Here is a 27,599-nt window from a genome sequence, read left to right as displayed (position 1 = left end):
TTTAAAGTACTGAATTAAGTACTTTATTGCTATGATTATCTGCTGATTGATTGTATTTTGCTTCTGTTTAATTTAACTTCCAACAATAAAATGATTTAATAATTTAGCCTGAGCTATTGGGGGTGATTTTAAACCCCAAGAACGGGCGGGTCGGGGACGGGTGGGTGTTGAAAATAATTGTTTTTTTTGGGTTGCAACCGCAAAGTTTTCGGACTTTGCATTCCCAGTGGGAAGCCTGTACTTTTACGCACTGACGTTAAAACCGGAAATAAAGCCGGGTTGCGGTTGCGACCTAAAAAACAACTATTTTCAAGTCCCACGCGCCCCCAACCCGCCAGTTCTTGGGGTTTAAAATCACCCCCAATGTGTCTGCCAGCATCATATTTCTCCATCTAGTGTTGGGATTTGGTGAACACAATGGGCAGGTCATACTATTTTAATTATATATCTCAATAGTATAAGTGTCGTTTGTCCTGTGGCATGCTATCCCATTAACTTCCCACATAAAGTTATGTTTCAGTATAGATTTACCAATGGAAGCTAACTTTTGCAATGAGTATGAATATTGGGAAGAAGACAAATCGTAATAGTTATTAAGGTCTTGTTAAAGGCCAATCAATGGGAAGTCATGAGCTATTACATACCATTAGAAACTAATTGGTAAAACAATTATTTAACATCTGGCACTATGCAACAGGAGTACCACAACAGTGTCAGCTACCTATGCTTGAAAAGATTCAGGCTCAAAAGTTAGGCTGTGATTTCAGGTGCCATCTGGTCCAAAGAGCCGTATAATGACAGTGCAATGTTGGTTGACTATTAGCATCAAGGAAGATCACAATGCCCTGAATTTTATGCCACAAGGACCTTTCAGACATCCATCGGAGACATAGGATCATATCATAGAATCATGCAGCACAGAAGGAGGTCATTCGACCCATCGTGCCTGTGCCGGCTCTTTGAAAGAGCTATCCAATTAGTCCTACTCCCTTGCTCTTTCCCCATAGTCCTTCCTTGTCTTCCTTTTTTCACATGATCTTAAAAGACTGGTAGAAAGCTGAGACCTGAATAGAAAACCTTTAACCTGGACTTTGGAAAATGTCCCCAAAAGTCGTTTTTCAGTTAGATCTTTATATTTGGCATACAAGTCTAGAGTATTTTTTTAAAAACTTCTTACTCAAGAGTGTAGGTTCCCTACTCTCACGTGACCATTTTAAAATTCTCATCCTTGTTTTCAAATCCCTCTACGGCCTCATTCCTCCCTATTTCCCAACTCTGGCCTCTTGCACATCCCCGAATTTCTTCACTCCACCATAGGCGGCTGTGCCTTCAGCTAGGTCGTAAGCTCCCCAAACCTAGACATCACAGAAGTTTGCCACATATTAATGCAATAAACAAGTCATTCAGTTTCAACACCCACCTTGTATAGATATTTCAGCAGTGACTACCAATGATAGCAAAGGCAGCAAAGGTTTTACAAAATTGCTGGAATCCCCAAGATACAGGGCATGACTGAATACATGCACGTCATTGTTCATCTGCCCACTAACAGGCTTATAGTATACCTAAACAGGAAGGGTTATTATTTCAACACCAATGTGCAAATGCTAGCACACTAGCAAAAATAATGCTTATTAATACGCACTTCTATGGATAGTGAAAATTATACTTTTATTCTGAGACAATCAAATATGCTGCAGATTTTTGAAGGGGTAGAAATGATGAACTGCTAACTGTTTGGAGAAATGGGTAACCGTGCTAGAATGGCTGATGTGACAACTCTCAAATCCCAGCAGAGAACAAATACAAAACATGTGTCATTGAGCAGGCCTTAAATAGTTAGGGGGAACCATACAAATATGCGCTGGTGAATCTTGGCATAATTTTAGCCGTATCCTGCATGCTGCCCAATATTTCCACCAACAGAGGCCTTATCATGGACTTAGCTGAGGAGTGGTTGCATGGTGAGAAAGGCTAGGAGGACCATGGTATACAGAAGCAGCCACCATCCACAGGGTGTGAACACATTATTTTAACACAAGTGCAGAAGACATGACCCGTGATACATTTTCTGTTGAGGTTTTCCAAGTGGGAGGCAGGGAACATTGTGCTCACAAGTACTGTTCTAAGAAGTGTTCTAATAGCTGGAAAGCGCAGCCTCACATCAAAATACTAGCTAATTAAGATATTCCTTAAGATGTCAGAAGCAAGATCTTATGAGAGAGACCTACTGTTGGTCTGACCTCAGAATATGGTGATGACCTTTGCTCGTTTGCAGATCCTTTTGTTTCTCTTATAGCCTACCCAGTAAGTAGCCTTGGAATCCTGAATGTAATTGAGAATGTTCCTTCCCAACCAAATTTCTCTTCAGATTGCCTGCCTGGCCAGAATTATCTCACAGCTTTAAATCGTTATCCATCCAAATCCAGGTGGAAGATTTAGCTGATGGTTGGTAATGGTAGCACAAGTTAGAGATAGTTTAAGGTGGGTGTAAATGAAAAGTAACACTTCACAGAAAAACAAACTGAAGTGCAGAAAGTGTAGTAATAAAAATCTAGAAATGCAATGTAATAAAAAGGAATTTAAGTTATTTGATCTATTTGAAGCGGTGACTGTGGTCATAATCTTTTATTCAAGGCTTGTTTTCATTTGCACCTTGCACTTTTGAGATGTCACCTTTTTGGGGGGTTGTGTCTGCTTTGACATTTTGTACATTAGTATGTATGTGAATGCACTAGTGCAAGCATGTGGTCTGCCAGTTGTATTTTGCTGTTGTATACACACCATATGACTCATGATTTTCCCCATGCACTCTGTTTCTACGTGCTCCATTATTTAAGGGTGGCCACTCAGCTAATTTGCCAGCTGCATACAATATAGGTCATAATTACAATTGCATCTTGATTGGGTGCCATTAAACATTTTTTTGTAGCAATATGCTCAGTCATTGAGTAAATTCAAGACTGAAATCGATAGATTTTTAAACACTAAGGGAATCAAGGGATATGGGGATCTGGCGGAAAAGTGGAATTGAGGTAGAAGATCAGCCATGATCTTACTGAATGGCAGAGCAGGCTCGAGGGGCCGTAGAGCCTACTCCTGTTCCTATTTCTCATGTTCTGATGAATCATACTTAAGATCATGTATTCCTGCATTTTTGTTACTGAATCAGGGATATTGAAGAAGAAGGTTTCTCTTACATTTTTCAAGAAAAGAGAAGGTTTCGACCCCAAATGTCACATCCCTACGTCTGGGCTGGTCTCATTCCTTATGATAGTTAAAATTGCAAGTTGTGTTTCACCCAATAGATCTGTTTTTCTTCTCCTGTGAGTTTAGCATATATTATACTTTTTTAACCTGTCAAAATATCTAACAACATTGCAGAAATGATCAGCTGAAAGTGACTGTCACACACCACTAGATAGTGATATGCTACCACATTTGTTCAATCTGCTCTCTAATCTTGAATCATTCCTAAATCTGTCTATCTTTCTTTGTCTCTGAGGCAATTTTACTTATTTTGTCTTTTTTTTCCATTCTGTTATGATAGATATGATAGATTTCACAGAGGTGTGTCATAGTTGTTTGCATTGGTTTATTAAAAATCCTTTTATTCAATTTTCCAGTGCTTTCTTGACTGGGATGAGAGGTTATGGGTCTATACTCTCTGGAGTTTAGAAGAATGAGAGGTGATCTCATTGAAACATATGAGATTCTGAGGGGGCTTGACAGGGTAGATGCTGAGAGGTTATTTCCCCTGGCTGGAGAGTCTAGAACTAGGGGGCATAGTATCAGGATAAGGGGTCAGTCATTTAAGATTGAGATGAGGAGGAATTTCTTCACTCAGAGGTTTGTGAATCTTTGGAATTCTCTACCCCAGAAGGCAGTGGATACACAGTCATTGAGTATATTCAAAGCTGAGACTGATAGATTTTTGGACTGTAAGGGAATCAAGGAATATGGGGATCGGGCGGGAAAGTGGAGTTGAGGTCGAAGATCAGCCATGATCCTATTGAATGGTGAAGCAGGCTCGAGTGGCCATACTCCTGCTTCTATTTCTTATGTTCTTACTAGATCCTATGACATCTACATTCATAATCTGACCGTTTGTTTTCCCCATTTCTTTCTGTGGTGTAGTTCCATGGCTGCATTTAGCCCTCTGGTACCTCACTCAAGTGACCATTCTTGGGTTTGATCATAGGCAGTGAGAGTCAGCAGACTATTAAACCATACAAGGCGGTGGGGTGCATCACAGCCAAACTCCATGTTGTCCTCATCTGTGTAAAGACAGGCTTTTCAGCAGAGTCACTGGAGGACAAATCAAAGGCAGGCACCTTGTCTGATGCTGCGGCTCAGTAGTAGTACTCTTGCCTCTGAGTCAGAAAGTTGTGGGTTCAAATCCCATTCTAGGGGGCTTGCACACAAAATCTAGACTGATAGTATAGTTTCTCCCTATTCCAGCAGCATTAAGCTCAGTTGTGGTATCCCAAATACCATCCTTGTGAGATTGGGTAACACAGCACTGACCTGGAATCAAATGTGGGACCTCCCTGTTCTTTAATCCAAGCATTGCATTTACACACTGATTCATTCAGGATGTTGATTTTAGTCATCAATTTTAAAGTGAGAGCAGTTGTCCTATGTTCAAGGGAAGGTATGAGAAGAAAGCAAGCCCAAGGCTCTGAGGGAATCGAAATGAGGATGGTGTAATGTGGCCGGGAACCAAAGCTTTTCTTGATTCAGGTAGATTCGGATTTATTTTCACAATGGCAGAATGTAATTGCTGGTGTATCAGGAAAGAGCACATAAATTCAATAACAGACTAGTAGGGAGTCATTGTATGATGTCATATGCATTCCAATACTCCCACTTTGAGTACGATTTACACTTTTGTCTCAAAGCTATACCTCCCACATGATTGTTATGCTTCTCCCACTTTCACAGCATAAACTACTGTAATTCTCATAATAATTGCCTGTGCACAATAACTTAAATGGCAAAATGACTCACAAACTCCTCTTATCATAATGCTAATTGCTTATACGGTGGGCAACGTAGAAGAAGAAGAAAGGTCCGGGGCAGCTGCAGCGACATTGTCAACACATGTCGCAATCTACAATAAAGGACATTGGAGTTTTAGTGATAATTTTCAATGAACAAGTTCTCACAATAGACAGGCTTTATTTAAATTTATTCAAATCCCATTCATTTAAAAATACTCATCTTGATAATTGAATAATCCGTTTCTCTATGCAGCCTGCTTTGTCCTTCGCAAAGACGCAATAATTCAAACCACATGCTACTTTAAACTAATGTTTACTTACTGGCGAGATGGTGAAAAAGGAAATGGAAATGAGGAAATTAAACAGTCACTTCAGCATCATACCGCCCTTGGCACAAGACACTCCAATGTCAAACAGCTGCAGGTCAAGGGCTAAGGTTCTTCTTGCAGGATGCCACGAAGGTTGCAAACAGTAGGAGGAAAGATGGTTAAATCAAGAAACAAGTTATTCATGATTCTTAATTTGTCCATTTAAATAAACAGATAGACCCATTTAAAATTAACACTTGCGTTAAAATAACGGATAGGGAGGGGTCATATAAATACATTTAATATTTGTCCGCTCATATTAACAGTAATCTTGCTGGCAACAAATTTGGGTTCCAAATGCCTGAAGACTGTAAGAGGCATAGGAGGCTGACTGAACAAAAACTTTCTCTGGGCTTCCAATGACTCCACATTAATCCACATCTTTATGCCTGCATGCTTTGTACAAATCTCTGCTGAATTATTAACCTAGATGATTGTTCTGTAACAGGCTATTTATTTAATGCTTTATTTAAAGTACTGCTGGCTAAATTAAGCATGTAAAAGCTATTATGATATAGATAGAATTGTGACTATTAATTTTCCCTTGACAACAAACTGCTGTAACAATGTAACAAAATAATCATCTTACATAATAAATATTTCTTTTACAACAAACTTGATTTTCTACAATTTCTCTTCTGTATTCTTTTGTCCTTTTAATCCGTTTAGTTTTCTCCCCTTCTCTCCTGAAAGGCACCAAGTAAGAGTTCGCTTAATGTGGAACACCCTCCACTACCTCACCAAAGTGACCATTCTTCATGTGGGATCCTAGACAGTGAACGTTGGCAAGCTATTCCTCCGTGGATTCCTCGATCCTATTGTCACCCGAGATGCACTTTCCACCACAGATCACAGCATAAAGATTATGAGTGGCAGCCTTTGGTGAATTCTCCCATTCCTCACTCAAGGGCACTGAGACAACGGGGGTTATATTGGACTGTTGATTGGCTGAATGCAGGGGGCCCCGATATCGCCAGCTCTACTTAAAGGCATCCCTCACCTCTTAAAGGGGAGGTGTACAGTGGCGGCAGGAAGTCCTTTGGGAAGTGTTGGAAGATATTGAAGAATGGGGAGAGTGTGCACTAAGGCTCTCAGATGGTACAGTAGAGGCCTTGGTGGAAGAGCTGGACAGAAGCCCCTCAAGACATATGCTGAAGAGGTAGTGGGAGGCAGTGGCGGACAAGGTAAATGCCAAGAGCATTGAACCAGGCACATGGATGCAATGCAGGAAGAAGTTCAATGATTTGACACAAGTGGTCAAGGTGAGTGAGTTCAACTGTCACGTGGCCTATCCTACCAACTGCACTACTAGCTGCATCCACTGCTCCACACACTACGCCCCCCCCCATCACCCATCTACCACTGAACTCTTTCAATCAGTACGCAACCCTGTGAATCAGGTGCTGCTTCTCACCCTCACACATTACTACTCTTGCAAGCCGCACACCCACAAGTCAGGTCACACACACTGGCGGTTATTCAACCATGACAGCCACATCACCCAAACATCTTGCAGCACACTCACTGGCACACTGTCCTCTTTCTTGCAGGAGAAGGTGGCACTCAACACTAGGCAGCAGGAAAGAACTGAGGGAGACAGGCACGCCTACACGTCCTCACCCCTATGGAGGAGACAGTGCTGTCCATCATTGGACGGGCTGTCGCTGAGGCCGTGGCCATTGGTGGTGCTGGAGGTATCGATGGTGAGGGTCTCGCCATACCAAATCCTCTTTCTCGCTTCCCAATTCTCCCTCAGCCCACAATCTTTTCTGACTCACGTGCTGCAGATGGTGTAAGCATGCACATCTTACTTTCTCCTCTCCCCGCCCCACAAATCAACCCGTGTCCCTTTGTCATTTCAGAGAGCCAAGAACTGAAACCGGCACAGTGGAGGGATCTGCATGTGGTGAAACACCGGGCACAAGTGCGCATGAGCCGGGGCGGGGTGGGGAACGAATACTGCAGGTGTCAACTCGCCAGAGGGCGAGGTCGCTCACTAGTTCTGCTGCAGAGGAGTCAGATGATGACTTTGATGGGCCAAGCTACAGAAGAAGGCTGATGGGCGTACACAGCCAAATGCTTGGTGCACTGGAAAGCCTGCCAAAAAGCCTGTGCACAATGTCAAGGTCATGGAGGAGTCCAGCTCCAACTTGGCACAGGACTTTGCATCGAGCTTGGAGCCCATCCTTTCCAACATGGAATGGGTGATCACCTCCATCAGCGCACCTGTAGAACCCACCATGATGCAATATCTGATGACCAATGTCACAGTTTCCATTGCAGCACAAATAGCTGCCATCCAAGGTCGGACTGCTGCATTTAGAGCTCAGACTGCTGTGTGGAAGCTCAGACTGCTGCTACCATGGCTCTGAGTTCCACTGTGGAATGGAGCTTCCAGGACATCACAGCAGTCCAGCAATCTGTTCTCCAGCAGACCACCAGGAGTACTGAGGCACCGCCCCGGGAGAGTGGCAGTGGTGCCACGGAAGATGAACCTGCTGCCCTCTCTCAGGTTGACAGCATTCCTGCTCCCACCCCTGCCACTCTGCCTGTGCCCTTGATGTTGCCTGTCGGCCATCCAGACCAGACTGCTGCAGCCCAGGCCGAGATGGTGCAGTCTGAAGCCGGGCCCTCCCGGCCCAGAGCTGCTCGAAGTCGTCCTCCAAGGCCATTTGCACTCTCCTCAATTGAAGGTCAGCAGCTTCCCATCACCCGTGCTCCAGCCACTGGGGATTCACCTTGTAGGAGCACTAGGAAAGGTAAAGGCAGCTGTTTGTGCTGCAATGGAAACTGTGACATTGGTCATCAGATGTTACATCATGGTGGGTTCTACAGGTGTGCTGATGGAGGTGATCACCCATTCCACCCACGAACGACAGGCACTATGGGAATGCACAAGAGTGAATAGTCTCGTTTTGTTTGCTTTATTGCATATGTTAATTGAGAAATTTGGATTTGCATTTGCATTTGGTGTTTGCTTCCTCCCTCAGCTCATCGCAGAAATGAAAGCCATGTGTCATCATAAGGAGGACGATTTGATGGTTATATGGGAGAGGAAAGGTGAGGAGTGTGGAACTGAACGGGGAGGTGTCGTTGAGGGTACTGGTGTCGCTTATTAATCATCTGGTCATGCAGAGCCCTGGCAGGCAGGACCTGTCTACCTTGTTGCCTCCCTGCCTCTTCCTCCACTTCCTCCTCCTCCCTCTTATGTCAGATTGTCCTGCTTTGTGTGGCTTCTCTGTATGCTCCCAGTCATGTTCAATTCCCAGGGGAAGCCCTGGCAGGCCACCCATGTCTGGAAGCAACTTTGGTCAGCACACTATTTTGAATGCCACTAACAGTACCACAAGGCCAGCCAAACCACTCTGTATAGAGTATTACAACTTTCTCCCAAGAATAGGAAACTTCCACAAACATGGACAATTGTACCAGCAGCCAGAATAACCATTCTAGCAACTAACCTGTAACACCTGCATGATCTCTTTAAATAGCGCTGGTAGGGGGGGGGTTCCTTCGTACCGTTTAAGTCCCGTTCAGCTGTGCGATGGCTGGAGCATGGAGTTCCCAAATGCTGCTGGCTGCTTCAGATCAGCATTGTACACTGATTTACATCATAATCTCCCGACTCTACATGCTGCCGGCGTTCGTCATATGCGCAACCATCTTTACCAAGATGCCGTTCTGCGCACTTTACATCGGAAATGTGCGCGTGCATCTCGGATGCCATTTTCAGGGCTTAGGGGTCCGCATACCACCTACAAAATGAGCGCTATACAGCCCAATTTCGTCCCCAGTTGCCCCTAGCCATATCATCACCCAGGCAGAGATCAACTAACTCAGATGAAATTGGGGATTGAACCAGGGATCTTCGTAGTCCGTGTGTCTCACTAACTCATTGACAGTGCACCCAAGCAATCGGGAGTGTCTAGACTTGCAAAAAGTTAAATTCAAAAATATATGACTTTGGGAGCTTAATAGTGAGTTCATAGAAATGAGTTCTAAATAGAGATCATTTTAGAGACCACTATCTGTAAGCTCACACTATCATTGCGTTTATTTTGGGTAGAAGGTTAATGGTCGAGACTGGAAAAACCCACACTGTTGACTCATGGTACAGGCCACAAACACCTCTCACAGGTCTGAAAACAATGGTAAATCTATGATATTGGTGACCCCACATAAACAGGAAACATAGGGAGGAGTTTTTGGGTGGGTGGTTTGATAAGCATTCCATGGTGGCGTGGTTACACAATTTGAATGATCTCCATTTTCTAGTGTGCCCAGAGAAGCAGTAATGGCTTACCATTCCTGTGGATACTTCATGTAAATCAAGGAGGGTTAGGCTCAGTTACCACTTCCTCCAAATTTTTCGATCTGAAAAGAGAAGCGTTACGGGCGACTCAAAACTTTAACAACTTTGTTATTTTTTTAAAGATGGCCCAATAAACTGGTAGAGCCCAGTTCTCATAGGGCAGAGCTCCAGCCATGTTAGATAAAGGCAACCAGGCTGACATTGCTTACCTTTCTACAAATAGGACCTACTGGCCTTTGCTTTACTGTTTTGGCACTAGTCCTGATATCCTGCCTCAGACTTTGTGCTGGTGATAGTAATCTTTCAGATGTTACCCACCTGAATACCACAGCAGTATATTAAAATGGTTTTGCCTTGTTGACAGAAAATTAGCTGAGCCTTATTTCTTTGGGTAGTAAGGTGTTATGCTCATCCACTTTTCCCATTACCTTTTTGCCGTTGACCCTTAGATGGACAGTGTTAACGAACGTTTCCCAAAGTATTCACAAGAGTCTTGGATTATCATTTTTTTTTCAAAACTTTTATTTTAAAAATTCAAAATAGTCAAAATATAATCAGAACAGTAAAAGGCAAATAATATGATGATATATCAACATCTTTCAGATAATGAAGACAGCTGCGATGACAAAACATCCAATGCTAACAGTACCAACACAAATCTGATAAAAAGACACAAAACCATTCTGAAATAAACAGATTCATAGATCCCACCATTCAATTAGATCATGGCTGATCTGTATCTTAACACCATCTATCCGCCTTGGTTCATGAAGAACAGGGGACCCAGTAGGTTGAGCCAAGATATATCTTGTTGATTCTGGGATCAGAATGCAATGATAATAATGTTAATAATAAATGTCTCACAGTATTCTTTATAAAACTGTCTTTAACCGTGCATTCTACATGCAGAAGATAAAAGAAAAGGAGAGTATTTCAGTTAAAAATAAATTTTGGTGTGGTTACTGACGACTATTAAGTAGCTTTTTTATTCTAACTGCATTGAAACAATTAAGTGGATTAGTGCACCTGATTTTGTGAAGTGCAGGCTTTTAGAATCGAGGTTAATCATATCTTCATCACAAGCAGTGTGATGTGTGTTACTGGCAGCTCCAGTCTGCCTAATGTACAGCCTTATATAGTTCTTATTAATCAAAAACCATGTTAACCTTTACACCCTATGTGCAAGCTTAGAAATATTGTTTGCATCAAAAAAAATTCTAGAGTATCAATGCCAGGATAAACCACATTAATGTACTGCTATGTCCATCACTTCTTTTAAAGCTCCTTTTGAATTCAGTAACTAAAAAAGCTCAATATGTTAATATTATCAATGAACATCACCTTACCGACTGTGACAAATGTCACAAATGACATCCTATGTGATTGTGACTGTGGTAAACTATCCCTCCTCATCCTTCTTGACCTGTCTGTAGCCTTTGACACAGTTGACCACACCATCCTCCTCCAAAGCCTCTCCTCCATCATCCAGCTGGGTGGAACTGCACTCGCCTGGTTTCATTCTTATCTATCCAGTAGTAGTCAGAGAATCACCTGCAATGGCTTCTCTTCCCATTACCTCTGGAGTCCCCCCTGGATCTATCCTTGGCCCCTTCCTATTTCTCATCTACGTGCTGCCCCACGGTGATACCATCCAAAAACACGTCAGGTTCCACATGTAAGCTGACGACACCCAGCTCTACCTCACCTTCACCTCCCTTGGCCCCTCCACTGTCTTTGATTTGCCACACTGCTTGCCTGACAAGAGCAAAAATTTCCTCCAACTAAATATTGAGAAGACCAAAGCCATTGTCTTCGGTCCCCGCCGTAAACCCCGTTCCCTAGTCACCGAATCCATCCCTCTCCCTGGCCACTGTCTGAGGCTGAACCAGGCCGTTCGCAACCTTGGTGTCCTATTTGAGATGAGCTTCCGACCATATATCCGCTCCATCATCAATACGGCCTACTTCCACCTTTGTACCATCGCCCATCTCCGCCCCAGCCTCAGCTCATCTACTGTTGAAACCCTCATCCATGCCTTTGTTACCTCTAGACTCGACTATTCCATTGCTCTCCTGGCCGGCCTCCCACCTTCCACACTCCATAAACTTGAGCTCATCCAAAACACTGCTGCCCGTATCCTAACTCACATCAAGTCCCGTTCACCCATCACCCCTGTGCTCACTGACCTACATTGGCTCCCGGTCTGGGAACACCTTGATTTTAAAATTCTCATCCTTGTTTTTAAATCCATCCATGGCCTCGCCCCTCCCTATCACTGTAACCTCCTCTAGCCTTACAACCCTCCGAGATCACTGCGCTCCTCCAATTCTTGCCCCTTGCGCATCCCCGGTTTTAAATGCTCCACCATTGGCGGCCATGCCTTCAGCTGCCTAGGCCCTAAGCTCTGAAAACCCCTCCCTAAACCTCTCCACCTCTCTCTCCTCCTTTAAGATGCTCCTTAAAACCTACCTCTTTGACCAAGCTTTTGGTTACCTGTCCTAATATCCCCTTATGTGGCTCGGTGTCAAATCTTGTTTGATAACGTTCCTGTGAAGTGCCTTGAGATGTTTTACTACATTAAAGGCGCTATATAAATGCAAGTTGTTGTTGTGTGTACACATTTGTCATGACATTAAACTGATGTGTTGACTGACCCTTGGTATCAGAGGACTGAATTATGGAGAAAGGTTATAAATTCTCAGATTCTCCAGCCTTGAAAGGAGGTGAATGAGAGAGAAATTCATAGAGGTATATTAGACACTAAGTGAAATGGGAAAGGTTAATCCAGAGCATTGATTCAAGTCAAATTTCAACTGTCTGACAAGAGGATATAAGTACAAACTGGTAAAGGACAGGTTCAGGACTGATATCAGGAAACACTTCTTCACCATCTCATCAAGTTATCAAGTTAGAGAAGTTATGTTAAACTTGTATAGAACCTTGGTTAGACCACACTTGTGTACAGTTCTGGTCTCCATGTTATAAAAAGGATATGGAGGTACTGGAGAAAATGCAAAAAAGATTTACTGGGATGATACCAGAACTGAGAGGTTATACCTATCAGGAAAGATTAAGCAAACTTGCAATTTTCCAAATTGACAGAAAATAGTGGGCACTTGCCAGCACCTGTGTACAAGGCTCCAGCTGGCAGTGTGGGCTCTTGCAAAATTTATCCCATAGAACTAAGTCTTCACAAATGCATTCCATTGCTACTGCTGTAAAAAAAAACCATCTCACAAGGGTTACAGTCCATTAATCACTTTTAGAATTTGCTTTTGAATCCAAAAGCATTTTCAAAGAAGTGTCCAATTGAATAATTGAAGGGCATTCAGTAGATGTGGTATGTATGGATTTTCAGCAGGCTTTCAATAAGATGGCTCACAGGAGACTTGTTACAAAAATTCAGGTGTATAGCATAGGAGGAAATGTAGCAGAATGGATACAAAGTTGGTTGATGAACAGGAAACAAAAGGTTAGGGTAAACTGGTGTTGTTTGGATTGGAGAAAGGTTGGAAGTGGTGTATCCTAGGGGTCCATGCCAGGTCCATTTTTGTTCTTGGTAAATATGGATGATTTGTACTTGAGCTTCTGGAGCTTAATATTGAATTTTGCTACTGACACAAAAGTAGGGGTTTGTAAAACAGTGAGGAGGACTGTGAAAAACTTCAGGTGGACAAAGTTAGATTATCAGAATGAGTGGATAGGTGGCAGATGAAATTTAATGTGATAAGAGTGAGGTAATACATTTTGACCCTTAAATTTCCATCAGGGCCAAGGTGGAAACCCGATAGAAATCTTGGAGGGGGATCAGAAAATGGGGCAGAAACAAGCTCCACCGGGTTGCGGGCATGGGCAAATCTTCTGCCCCCCCCCAAACAAGAGGGCAAATCAGAGTTAGTTTCCAGGCCTCACTGCCCCATTTCCCGACTGCTTCTACCACAATCCCACACGATTTTGGGGAAGAAAACAGAGGAAAATGCAGCCCACAATATCCATGAACTTTGTCACCTCTTCTGGAAAGTCGATATGTGCTGACATCAGGTGAGAGAATACTATGAGTGTCTGCCGTGGCTCAGTGGTAGCCCGCTTGCCTCTGAGTCAGAAGGTTGTAGGTTCATAGACCCACCAAGGGACTGGAGAACAAAATCTAGGCTGATACTACAGTGCAGTATTGAGGGAGTGCTACACCGTTGGAGGTGCTGTCTTTCAGACGAGATGTTAAAGTCATCCCTCTCAGGTAAAAGATCCCATAGCACAATTTCAAAGAAGAGCAGGGGAGTTCTCCCTGGTGTCCTAGCCAATATTTAGCTCTCAACCAACATCAGTAAAACAGATTATCTGGTATGTTATCGGAATGCTGTTTATGGGACCTTGCTATGTGCAATTTGGCTGTTACATTTCCTTCATTACAACAATGACTACACTTCATTGGCTGCAAAGCGCTTTGGGACATCCTGAGGTCGTGAAAGGTGCTATGTAAATACAAGTTTTTTTTTCTGCAGATTATCCTACTTGCGTTATTCAATTCAACCTGAAATCATAGACAGGGAATAGGTAGGACTGTCTTTTTCTCATTGGATTCAACAGCACTCTTCATACAACAATTAACTATGTGGTCAGTTATATTCTTTGAAAACAAACCAGTTTTGTTGGAACCTTATCAGTACGCTACGTGTTTGAATTAGACTCAATCAGTGAGTCAACGCACTGAAAATATTTTCCCACATGTTCTTTTTCCCATCCCATACCCAGCAAAATGTGACTGTATGGTGGGAAAACTGTCCTTTAGTAGACACACAATGACCTTTGACCTGTATGTTTAGCACCTTTCATTGTAGCTACACCGACAATATGAGTATATTTTTGTAACCTGTATTGGATAACCCACCATCCAGGGTTACGTTTGGCACTCACTGTTGCCAAGTTAAGTACACGTCAGCAGTTTCGATATGTGTGGAATCTGTTACTCCGCAAATAGTTATCTTTTACATATATATTTTTCTCCGGATTGCTTTGTTTGTAATCACACATTTGAGCAGCCAAAACAGTGATTAGTACCTCACCCTGTGTTTGCTAATAATGATATGTTTTGGAATTGCACAATAAATCTGTCACAATCGTTACTATTGATGCACTAGAAGTGCAACACCTGCTATACTTGCCTGTGAAGTTGGTATCTTGGAAGTGTTTTTTATTTATACCCAGTTGGCACATATGATATCTAATGCAAATCTGTAACGGATTAATCTGTGGTTATCCTTGAATGTGGTGATTCTTCACTTGTACTCCTCCACACACTATGGGTGGCCATCCAAAGCTAGTCCAGCACAAGGGAAACAGATTTCAAAATACCTGTCCCTTTAAGAATACATTGGTCCTGGCAAAATAGCTCAGCAAGTTTATTCAGTTTGGAGCCAAGCCATGCGAACCAGCAAGGTTCCAGATACAACCATCAACTTTGCTGAGTTAGCCAATCTCAGCTAGTGAGGTGCTAGGGGGACCACGATTGGCCTCAGAAGTTCTTGGCTAGGTAGGGAAAATTGATCAGGGTTCCTGTTTTGATCGCTATTCAGGAACCCTGTACTGGAAGTGTGTGCGTGCGGTTCAGAGTGAGGACAGGATTCAGGTTGGCTTTAATGCCCCTGTAGTTAAATGGACTGCCAAAGTTTGTTGTCAAAGCTTATGTATAAATAGTATCTGGTTGGGTGAGGTACAGTTTGCTATGGAACTGTAATCCAACAAGGAACCAACATTATTAGGAGAGGAAGGGAAGGGATAAAACCGGTGAGAAAGACTATACAACTCCAATCGTCATGAGACATTTCCCTTACACATGCATTGTATAGTCCTTTTTTCTAACATCAGCATTAATCTATTTGAGCTACTCCAATGAATCTAACAGACTGTACAGTATTGAGTCTATGGGGGTAATTTTGACTTTGTGCGTTAGTGTAAAATGGGTGATAGCGAATTGGCAGCCCATTTTACATCTCTCCCGATTTAATTTCCATTGAAGTCAATTGAAATAAAGTTCGGGAGAGATATAAAATGAGCTGCTGGTTTGCTATCACCCATTTTACACTATCGCACAAAGTCAAAATTACCCCCTATATTTCGGCCTGTAGCCATTGGTATTACTTTTCTTTTTGTTGCGTCAGGTTCTCACAAGAATATTAATTCCTATTCGTACAGACTCCAGGCTTTAAAACTTGAATAGATTGCAGAAAAAACACAGTGGTGACACTTCTGGGATCAGTGACCTCCATCTCACCTTCTCTACTCTTTTGCCAATGAATTCATTCTGTATTCATTAAGTTCCTTCAGATTGTGCATTTCCAATGCACACAACCATCATTCCTTTCATAGTACAGTGGTTGAATCACTAAATTTTGATCTACATGCCCTTTTGGTTGGGCATTGAAAATCTTGTTGCTTTCAATTCTTTGAAGGCACAGTTACTTCATGTTTCTTGCAAGTCAAACCAACGACTATTTCTTCATCTCTAACTTTTCGATGCCTCCATTCATTCCTTCTTCATTTATTCATATTCTTGACCTGACTGTCTTCTCTGATCTCACATGAAACTTCCCCCGTCTTCTCCATCACTAAAGCTGCCTCCACAAAACTAGCTTTCCTTTTCCATGTTAAATATATCTTTTTCCCCTCAACAGCTCTTAAATTTCTATAATGCACAAGTCCAAGATTTGAATACTACTCCCATATGTGGAGAGACTCTCTCAGCATGCATCTCTCACATTCCTACCAGCGAAACCTTTTCTCACCTCTAACCTTTTTTTCTCCATCACAACTTTTCTTTTTCTCTATTTTATCAATAATTCTAAGGCTATTGCTCCTCTGAACTTCCCTCTCTTGTTCCTCCCAATTTACTAATCTGCTGTTCTACACATTCCATCTCCTTTCTTATTATCTGTGTTGAAATGAAGTGCACTCACACCATCTCCTCCTCTAATTCATTTTTCACAGGACCTCAAAACCAAATGGGGGTTAAATTGGATTACCCTTGATAACGAGCGGTACGCAATTAACCCGTGCCTGTTCATAGCGATGCAGGCAACAAGTTACATTCGTGCAGCCTGCGGCTTTAAATGATTGCTGCGGGCAGCCAACGCCACCTGCGCTGTTGATCGGCTGTACGCATCAGCAGGGGGCCCTGATATCGCAATTGGCTCGTGCTTCTTATAGGCAGCCTGCATCTCTTAAAGGGGAGGTGCATTGTGGCTCCACGAAGTGGTGGGAGTCATTTTCAAAACTGAATCTGTGCTGTGATACTTTGAAGAATGGCTGTGCCTGGGAGACAGTGCACATCAAGGTTCTCTGATGATGCACTGGAGGTGGAGAGAAGGAAAGCTATCCTGTATCTGCAGGGGGGCAGGAAGCCCTTTAGACATATGCTGAAGAAGCAGTGGGAGGAAGTAGGGGAGGAGGTAAATGCCAGGAATTCAGTGCAGGAAGAAGTTCAATGATTTAAAATGAGTAGTCAAGGTGAGTCAGTTCAAGCTACAAGTGGCATATCGTACCAACTGCACCATTAGCCTCATTGACTGCTCAATTCATTACACCCCTGTCACCCACCTACCAACAACCTCTTTCAGTCAGTACTCAACCATTCAAATCATATGCTTTATCTCACCCTCACACACTTAGCACTGTTGCAAGCATCACACCCACAACTCACAGTTTATGCACACTGGTAGCTATTCAACCATAACAGCCACATCACCCAAATATCTTGCAGGACACTCACTGTTACACTTTTCCCTCTTTCTTGTAGGAGAAGGTGGTGCATAACAAGAGGCAGCAAGTGGCAGTGGCTCCATGGAACACGAACCTGCTGTCCATTCTCAGGATGACAGCAATCCTGCTCCCACCCCACCAGTGCTGTTGCTGTTGCCTGTCAGCCAGCCAGCCAGCCCACTCCCTGTAGAGTATTGAAACTTTATCCAAGTATAGGGAACCAGCAGCCATAAGAAATAATCCAGCAAATAACCTGTAACTCCTGCATGATCCCTTTAAAAACCGCTGGTGGTGGTGGTGGAGGGGGAGGTCCTTCATGCCCTTTAAGTCATGTTCAGCTGTGCGAGGTTAAGACAGTGCATTGTGTGGAGTTCCAAAATAACAGTGGTCCCTTTAAATCAGAGTTGCACACTGATCACGTCATAATTTCCCTACTCTGCATGTTGCCAGCAGTCGTTAGGTGTCCGCGCACAAACCCCTTTACCAAGATGGCCTCCTGCACACTTTTGCACGAGGCCATTTTGGTAAAGGGGTTTGCACGCCGGCACACATCTCAGACCCCATTTTCGAGGCTTAGTTGGCCGCATAGTGCCTAAAAATGAGCGCTAAACAGTCCAATTTCACCCCCTATAACTTCTTACCTCTCCCTGTTTTCCCTTTCTCATACAACAATGGGCTTTTAAAATCCGCGCTCAACATTGCTTTACCAATACTTGTAATGTACTGCCTGAAAGGGTGGTGGAAGCAAATTCAATAGCAACTTTCAAAAGGGAATTGGATAAATACTTGAAAAGGAAAAATTTGCAGGAAAGAAGGGAAAGAGCAGGGGAGAGCGACTAATTGGAAAGCTCTTTCAACGAGCTGCCAAAGGCACAACGAGATGAATTGCCTCCTTCTGTGCTGTGAAATTCTATGATTTTCTTTGTTTTTATGGGTCTTGTTCTTTCATAGAAACTTTTTAATAAAAAAAATCCATGTGATACTACAGTGGAAGAGTTCAGATCATCTTTTCTTTTTCTTCCTGGCTCAAGCAAGGCTCTCAGGGGATCTGAGCGCTCTTGAAAGCCACAAAGATAAAGAATAATCAAGGAACAAGCAAACAGTGGCATTTGGATTTGAGTGAACCATTTACAGTGAATTCCCAAAGTGACATATATGTTTAAAATCTTGACAATTAACAGTTTCTATTAGGACCAGCCCCGTGAACCCTACTACTGAGAAGAACAAGAGCTGCAATGTCATGGGAACACCACCACCTCCAGGTTCTCTCCAAGTCACACACTATCCTGACTTGGACATATATTGCCGGCCCTTCATCGTCACTGGGTCAATATTCCAGAATTCCCTACCTAACATAATCATAGGAGTACCATCACCATAAGGTCTACAATAGTTGAATAAGGTGGCCCATCATTTCAGGACAACCAGGGAATAAATCCGGCCGTACCAACATTATCCACATCCCAAGAATAAATTGAAAAAATATTTTTAAAGTTCTTAAATAATATTGCAGACCACAAATTTTATTACCAAAATGATGATGCCTCCTTTTTCAAGTGAACTACTCACAAGTGGTGATGTCCTAAGTTGAACAAAAAGCATGATAAGCATGGCTGTGATCATCAGAATAAACTAATATTTATATAGCACCTTATCACGTCCTCGGGACATCCTAATGTGCGTCACAACCAATTAATTATTTTTGAAATGAAGTCACTATTGCTACATAGGTGGTGGGACCAACCACTGAGAATAGAAAGAGGAACATCTAACGGTAAAAATCTAAGGAATATATTCAAGTTTTAAAACTTTTGTGCATTGTAGCACGCTGATATGTGGTATTGGAATTGTATCATAATATGTCATAATGGAGCTGTACAATTACCACATGGTTTATTCTTCATTTCCCAACTACAGAAAAAAAAATCCACTTACAAGGCTGACCATAACTCAATCAGAATTTTATTGCTCACAATTTGCTCACCTCACTTGTGAAAAACAAAATCCATCATACAGACCTCTATAAAGCTTTCTATTTCATAAGGGGACCATTACTAGTTCAAAGATTTACTGATGACCATTTGTCTTGGAGTAGCACTTTTGAGGCCCTTTACATTATATTTTATGTTTCTTCCAATGGAGGTGGTTCTGTAAATGACATGATTCCCGTTGGCACCGAATCTGTCCCAGGATGGATTTCACAACAAAACAAATTCAATGAAAAGTTTCATTTGTGAGTTTATCATTCTGGCCTGGATCTTTCTGATGTCTGGCTGACCCAAGATTGTGGCAGCACTTTCAATTAGGGGCACCATTTTTTATCAATGCTGCTATGTGTTCCTCTGAACTTCACCCTTTTGTTCCTCCAAAATTGTCCTTCATGTTTTTTCTCCTCCCTGTGCTTTCACTGTATTGAAATTAAGATCCATCCTACAGTCTCTACTCTTAACTCACTCTTTGCTAGGAGCTCAAAACTGGAACTCTCTATCTTCCTTGTTCTTCAGGCCTAGTGCTACTTAATCACTACTGCCCTAGTTATCTCATCTCTTTTACAGGTAAATGCACTGATCCTCCACTACTAGTGGGGAACTACACTTAAAGGGAGTGTGGGTCAGAGATAGGGCTTAAACAAACAGCACCAATTCTTTGACCCAAACTCCCTTTGAGACAGCTTCCCATTGGGTGCCTGGGATTGGTGAACTCGTCCTGTACTCTTGTCACCCTTTGTGGTGTCCTGCACTCTGGGCCATGAAGCATTACTTTGAAGAAACAAAACTCCTGTTCAAGAATAATTTGGGTATCTCTGGGATCACTAGTGCTGGGTCTTTAACATTTAAGGTTGTTTTCAATGTCATGCTTGCCATTTGAGGAAACCCTGTAGTATAAAGGCGGCATAAAGTGGTAACTCTTTTGATACAACAATCTTCGATATTTTTAAGAACCAGCTTTCTTTCACCCAAAATGTAACATTGCTTCATGGTATCTTCATCTAGTTTTCAATTTCTGCATATGAGGGCAACATAAAAACGACATCTTTGATAAAGATTCCACGAATCACTGCCACAGTATTTCACAGGAAATAGTACCATGTGCATTTGAAAACAATGCAGCCCAAATAATCAAAGAACTTGCCCTTTAAAGGGGCCAAATTGCCCAGATTCGCTTAGCCTAACAAAAAAGATGATTGCGTACTGGCAGACTAATCAGATTGTATCTTTTCTGCATTGAGATACCCTTTTGGATTTATTTATTATGCATCTGTTTGTTATTTTCACAATCTCTGCAAGTGATGTTAGACAGTAATGAAAATAAAAGCCGAGAAATGACTATTGGTGCCATTAGGATACAAATACTTAACACATTCCTCTTTGCTAGTTTGACACAGACATTATTAGTCTTCTGTGGCATTGCTCACAGCACATCTGAGGATATGTTGTTTCATAAAAATAAAGGTGGTATTAACAAAATGTGATGGGGTAAGTGTGACATTAACAGGAATATGCAATATATTAATATATTATAGATGGGCTAATGACTCTGTTAAATTAGTTGTCAAAGGAATGTCATACAAATGCATTAAGAATCCTACCGCAAATATTACCAACAGTAATTTCTCAGATTAATGTTCTTAAATGCCTATAGAAATATCACTCATAGTCCACACTGCACACAAAGTTGCCAGCTTTTGGACAGTCCAGTCAGGCAGTGGGTGAGACTTGGAGTAGGATGTTTGACGACTGACAGTTTCAGCAAATAAAAATTAAATAGAAGCAAACACATGAATTATTCTGTGTAACAATGTTAGCCAGGTCTTAAGATGGACATGTGTTGCATGTACACTATCCAGCAGTGATCACTGCATAATTTTTCCTCTACCTCAAATGTTAAGGTGTGATCTAATTGAGGTCTTTAAAATTATATAGGGATTTGTCAGGGTAGATTCAGGGAAACCAATTGCTTTGGTTTGTCTTGTCAGCAAAACACAAGGGGGCCAAGAATCCATGGGCCTTCGATCCCAGTGTATGTGCCAGGATTGGCCTGCTGGGAATCTCTGGCACTGACCCCACTGGATATTCCAGAGTCAGGAGAAGGTTCCCTCATTTTAATAATCCTGACAGGCACCCGTGTTATTGGGGGCACAACTTAGTCTTCTGCCAGTTGGGGCAACCCACCAAATGTAATTGATTCTGGTCCTCCCTCAGGAACATGCTTAATGTAGTCCATTGGTCCCTTTATAAGTGAGATGATAAAAAAACAATGCAGGCCTAGATTCAGGGGTTCAGGCCATGACCCAGGCACATCATAGAATCATAGAATGGTTACAGAACAGAAGGAGGCCATTTGGCCCGTCTAGCCGTGCTGGCTCTCTGCAAGAGCAATCCAGCTAGTCCCACACCCTCGCCCTTTACCCGTAGCCCTGCAGATTTTTTTCCCTTCAAGTACTTATCCAAATCCCTTTTGAAAGCCACGATTGAATCTACCTCCACCATCCTTTCAGGCAGTGCGTTGCAGATCATGACCACTCGCTGCGTAAAAAAAGTTTTTCCTCACGTCGCCTTTGGTTCTCTTGCCAATCACCTTAAATCTGTGTCCTCTGGTCCTCTTGACCCTTCCATCAATGGAAAGAGTTTCTCTCTATCTACTCTGTCTGGACCACTCATGATTTTGTGCATCTCTATCAAATTTCTTCTCAACCTTCTCTGCTTTAAGGAGAACAAGCCCAGCTTCTCCAGTCTATCCACGTAACTGAAGTCCCTCATCCCTGGAACCATTCTAGTAAATCTTTTCTGCACCCTCTCTAGGGCCTTCATATCTTTCCTAAAGTGCGGTGCCCAAAATTGGACACAATATTCCAGTTATAACCGAACCAGTGTTTTATAAAGGTTCATCATAACCTCCTTGCTTTTGTACTCTATGCCGCTATTTATAAAGCCCAGGATCCCTTATGCTTTTTTAACCGCTTTCTCAACCTGCCCTACCCCCAGGTCTCTCTGTTCCTGCACCCCTTTTAAAATTGTACCCTTTAGTTTATATTGCCTCTCCTCATTCTTCCTACCGAAATGTATCACTTTGCACTTCGCTGCGTTAAATTTCATCTGCCATGTGTCCGCCCATTCCACCAGTCTATCTATGTCCTCTTGAAGTCTATCACTATACTCCCCACTGTTCACTACACTTCCAAGTTTTGTGTCATCTGCAAATTTTGTAACTGGGCCCTGTATACCTAAGTCCAAGTCATTAATATATATCCAGAAAAGCAGTGGTCCTAGTTCTGACCCCTGGGGAACACCACTGTATACCTTCCTCCAGTTTGAAAAACAACCACTTGCCACTACTTTCTGTTTCCTGTCTCTTAGCTAATTTCGTATCCAGGCTGCTGCTGTTCTACCAGTCCCTGGCCTGGGATTCTCTTTCTCTGGTGTTGTCCCCTCAGAAACAGGTGACCTTGTTGGGGCATGGATGGAGGTTCCACTCCACACAAGGCCCTGTGGAAAGTGAAGGAGAAGGCCAGGTTATGGCCTAATTCCTAGCCCTTCGACTGCACTCCCATCAGATCTATGGCGGGAGTGTGCCTGAAGTTTTTCAAACTGGAGGAAGGTATACAGTGGTGTTCCCCAGGGGTCAGAACTAGGACTATTGCAAGTGTAGATTTTCAGCCTCTAACGGCAAAAACCTCCTGTGTCAAGGTGACTACTAAAAGGGTGTGAACATTTTTTGTAATTGCCTTTGTTGTAGATTTTTTTTTACTTCAAAAACCCAGGAGTAGGGTCAAGACCCATAGTACAGGGTACCGCCAAGGTTGAAAAGAGCAAAAGAGAAGACGAGGTCATTCAAGTAGTGGTTACACCATGATTAGGCCAACAATCCTGGTGGTTGTTGGGAACCCAGGAAGATATTGGGTGACACAGGCCAAGTCACAGAATTCCCAGAACCTCATGCACACTCAAGTAACTCAGCTACCTTGTGACGGTTAATTCATCTGAATTGCTGTGTGTAAGGATCAGAATTCAAAGCAATGACACTAATTGGGAGACACTTCCACAGACAGGAAAAATGGTGTGTGGAGCTCTATTGCTTATATTCAGCAGATTTGCTGAAGGTTGAGGCTGCAATTCCTAGCTCTTCTATTCCTAGCATCACAATGGAGGTTTTCGTTAAAGAAAGAACTAGTATTTATACAACACCTTTCATGATCTCACAACATCCCAAATCACCTCACAGCCAATGAGGTACTTTTGAAGTACAGTCACTGCTGTAATGTAGAAAAAAAAACAGCAGCCAATTTGCGCACAGCAAGGACCCACAAACAGCAATGAGAAAAATGACCTGATAATTTTTTTTTTAGTGGTGTTGGTTGAAGGATAAATGTTGGCCAGGACACCAGGAGAACTTCCATGCCCTTCCTCAAAAAGTGCCATGGGACCTTTTACATCCACCTTAGAGGGCAGATGGAGTTTAGCTTCTCATCTGAAAGACGGCATTGCAAACAGTGGCGGCACTTCCTTGGTCTCAGCCTAGATTAGGTGCTCAAGTCTTTGGATTTAAAATTGCAGTGAACAAGACCAGGGCGAGAGACCAGCAAATATGTCTCCTGCTCCATTTTAACTGCCCACCGCTCGGTTTCTGCCAGGCGGAGGAGTTAAAATTCCCCCTAATTAGCGTGAATCAAGGAGAAATCGACAGAGAATATGATGCTGCCAGCTAGGTGCACCTTCTGTTGGACAAGAGGAGGTGGCATTGAGAGCATGTGTGGAGAATTTCACAGGTAAAATCGTGGCACCATTTTGTTTGAAGGGGGACAACATAACAAAGGAGATTAAGGATGTAAGATAAGGGTAAAATTACAACAACAAAATCTACATTGTGTAATGCGACTTATGCATCATGACTGGATAAAGCTTATTTTTGTATATTTTGTAAGATATAGAATCCATAAACAGCAATCACAATATCCCTGCATGAGAGTAGCCTATGATCACATCATATGCATAAAATGTTCACCAATGTCCACAACTTGAGACATATTGGTCATTTGTCTCAGTAGAGTATTCTTAAATACCATCTATAAGCACACACACACACACACACACACACACTAAGATGCAGTAGCTCAAACTTGCCACAAAGTAGCAGGAGATCCAAAGCATTTAGCTCTGTAGCACAATATTAGCAGCGCAACAACAGTATGCAATACAGTTCTGAAGTGGTCACATTCTGCACCAAACTGTTTCATATCCAACATTATTCTCTGTGCCCTGAGGTTTAACTTGAAAAACAAAACACCAAGGGCATGATTTTAAATGGGAAAAATGCGTGGGGTGGGGGCGGGGGCAGTAAAAATTTAGAAAATGTAAAACCGCCCCCCAATCCGCCCACTTCCACTTTTAACGGAGGCAGGTCAAGGGACAGGCGACCAAGCCACTCTCAGGAGGTGGGTTGTCATTGAAAGCTTTCAAGGAAGCTGCGGGCCTCCATTTTGACAGATTTTTTTGCTTTTAACCCCTGGAGACCGGGATTCCCCGGCCTTCTCCTGCATGCCACGTGAGAGGAGGTGAGAAAGCCCAAAACTGCAGTAAAGTGACTTTATAGCACTGCTTGTGGGCCCAGAGGAGCAGGAGTGCTTCCCCCAGGCGTAACAAGCTTACCTGCAACGGCCACCCCCACAATCTCCGAACCTCCAGCACGATCTCCGACCCCCCCATGATCTCCGACCCCCCCACAATCTCCGACCCCCCTCCGATGACTGAGCCCTCCCTGATGACTGCTGATGACTGAACCCCCTCCCCGATGATCCCCAATGACTGACCCCCAACTTCCTCGGTGACCCTGACCCCCGATGACTAATCCCGCTGATGACCCCTGACCCCCCTCCAATGACACCCCCTCCAATGACACCCCCACCCCACCACCCCATCTAACACTTATCTGTTCATGTCCTCTTCCTTCCTCTTCTCCCGTCCGACTGAGGCCACCCTGTCAATCAGGCTGGCCTGTCAAACGGGGAATGTACAAAAAATAAAACATGTCCTTATGTCAAAATCATAAGGACATCCGGGTACTTCCTGGTTTCCCGTCAGGAATACCCCTCCCACCCACCGTGCACCTTGCTAAAATCATGCCCCAAGATTATAGATATGAGAAATTAAAGAGCTAATATTGGAATATAATATTGCTTGATACAGGCGAGAAAGGTCCTACTGTCCATAATTTCAATAACGTCAGATAACTCATTCACTTAAACAGAAAAGTACAGTCGCTACGTATACGTAATTGTAAAAACCAACGAAGTATATGCTGAGCAATTGACCCCACCTCCAACATGCAACTATTTCGACAATTTTACAAGGTCGGGTTCACGGAGCCAGTCCATCCAACTCACTATCGTTTCCAGGATATCTCTCGTGATGATCATCCCCATCTAGTTTACTGGCATGTTATCAAGTGTTAATGATAACCTAAATCTTTTGTGGTGTATTGCAGTCTTTAAATCCTGCACGAGTTTGGCTATGCCTCGTGTTCTTCAGCACTTGGCTGAATCTTCACCTTCATAACATTTCCCTCAGGTGGGAAGGTTAAATGTCCTTGCCTGCCATTTATTCAAGCTTGAGAAAAATGTTGCCTGCCCCTACAAACAATCATAAGGTCTGCTGTTTCCTGTCCCACTGTTATTTTTCTGGTTTTAAAATGTGTTGGTCTAACACTGTAGTGTACAGAGAAAAGACCTACCTATGGCCATACAGGTCCTATAGCATCTGCTAGAACAGAGTTTGAAAAATCCAGTTAATCATAAGATTCACAAGGTAGATATGGATAAGAAAGGATAATTGGGCTCACCCTACCTCAAGCATCAATATAGAATCTACAGTTCTCCCATCGCAGCAGCTAATTGTTTGTTAAATGATTCCATAGTTTTTTCCTTCACTGCCCTCCCTCAAGTCCAGTTCACATGTTGTTTACTCTTTTGTGTATAACACTGCAAACATTGAGAAGTACACATGGTCGGGAGGAGGCCATGTGACTGTGCTGCAATAATGTGGCATAACGCTACAAATTCAGCCAGTGTTTCCGTGCCTGCAACAAACGTTATCACTAAGGGATCATGTAGTAAATGACACTATTTTGATGCCAAATTATAATTTTGTGTTTTTAACAAATGACAAAATTCAAAATTGGACGGTCCCAGTTTGATTGTTAGGAATTTACATTTTTAAAAAGAGATTGTTACCTTCAATTGTTCCCCATCTCTCCTGAAGGTGTTGACTTATATTGACTTGCAGTCCCATTGCAGTTAGCCTGTCCATTTGACCAATCTTCATACGTATGGTGAGGCAGTAAGCAGCAGCAGACTTTCAAACAACAGAGATCGTTCCAGTCAAACCCATCCAATTTCCACAGCTGTGCACTTTCCAACAGGAGACATTGGATAGTGACTAGGAATGGGAATCCTGGCTGATTTTTTCCCTTACGCAGCAATTGTAGTGTTCCTATTACCACACTCGCCAAGACCTGCTAACTCAGCACAGACTGGGGATTGAATCCAGGATCTTCATGGTTTGCATGACTCATTTTCACACAGCAGTGCTCTTACCAATTGAGCCTTAAGCATTGTGCAAGGATCTTCAAATCTAAATTACCAAATTGGTTGACTGGGTCTTCACATAGCCACTGTTAGATCATAGTCTTATAGGGTATAGAGGAAAGACATCTACAGTTTAAACATTGAATCTGGAATTGAAGTTTGCACTTGCTGGCAAATAATTATCCATTTAAAGCTTTGTTTACAGCACAGTTATAAATCCACACAGTTATAGACCTGTATTTGCTCAACACTTACAGCTATCTGATTTCAAAATGCACCATTTAAACAGTAAGAATTTATTTACTCCAATCCTGCTTCTCCCCACACTGGCCGTCGTTTATCACTAGTTCTGAAACAACTGGAAATCAAGCTGATGTAAATAGACTGAATTCTTGCACTTCTCTGACCCACAGTGCGATGAGCTGTCTGACAAATAAAGGAGGCCGCTTATTCCTTGGAAGGTAAGAAACTAAATTGGGTAGAGGCACAAGGAGATCTGGGAATACAGATACATAGATCACTAAAAGTAGCCGCACAAGTTGATAAGGCAGTAACGATTGCAAACAAATACTGGGGTTCAT

General features: G+C 42.7%; 1 long non-coding RNA gene across 1 annotated transcript in view; it reads right to left on the bottom strand.

Moving 5' to 3' along the window:
- LOC137299778 (uncharacterized) overlaps positions 1 to 27,071 on the bottom strand; it is a 55,897-nt gene extending 28,826 nt beyond the window's left edge. Inside the window, exon 1 of the long non-coding RNA XR_010957981.1 lies at positions 26,665 to 27,071. This is a non-coding gene — a long non-coding RNA (uncharacterized lncRNA). The remainder of the gene's footprint in view (positions 1 to 26,664) is intronic.
- Between the last annotated feature and the right edge of the window lie 528 nt (positions 27,072 to 27,599).

The sequence above is a fragment of the Heptranchias perlo genome, chromosome 29 (assembly GCF_035084215.1).
Source record: "Heptranchias perlo isolate sHepPer1 chromosome 29, sHepPer1.hap1, whole genome shotgun sequence".
Classification (NCBI taxonomy): domain Eukaryota; kingdom Metazoa; phylum Chordata; class Chondrichthyes; order Hexanchiformes; family Hexanchidae; genus Heptranchias; species Heptranchias perlo.
Note: the sequence above shows the minus strand (reverse complement) of the source record. Positions and strands in the feature narration are given on the sequence as shown.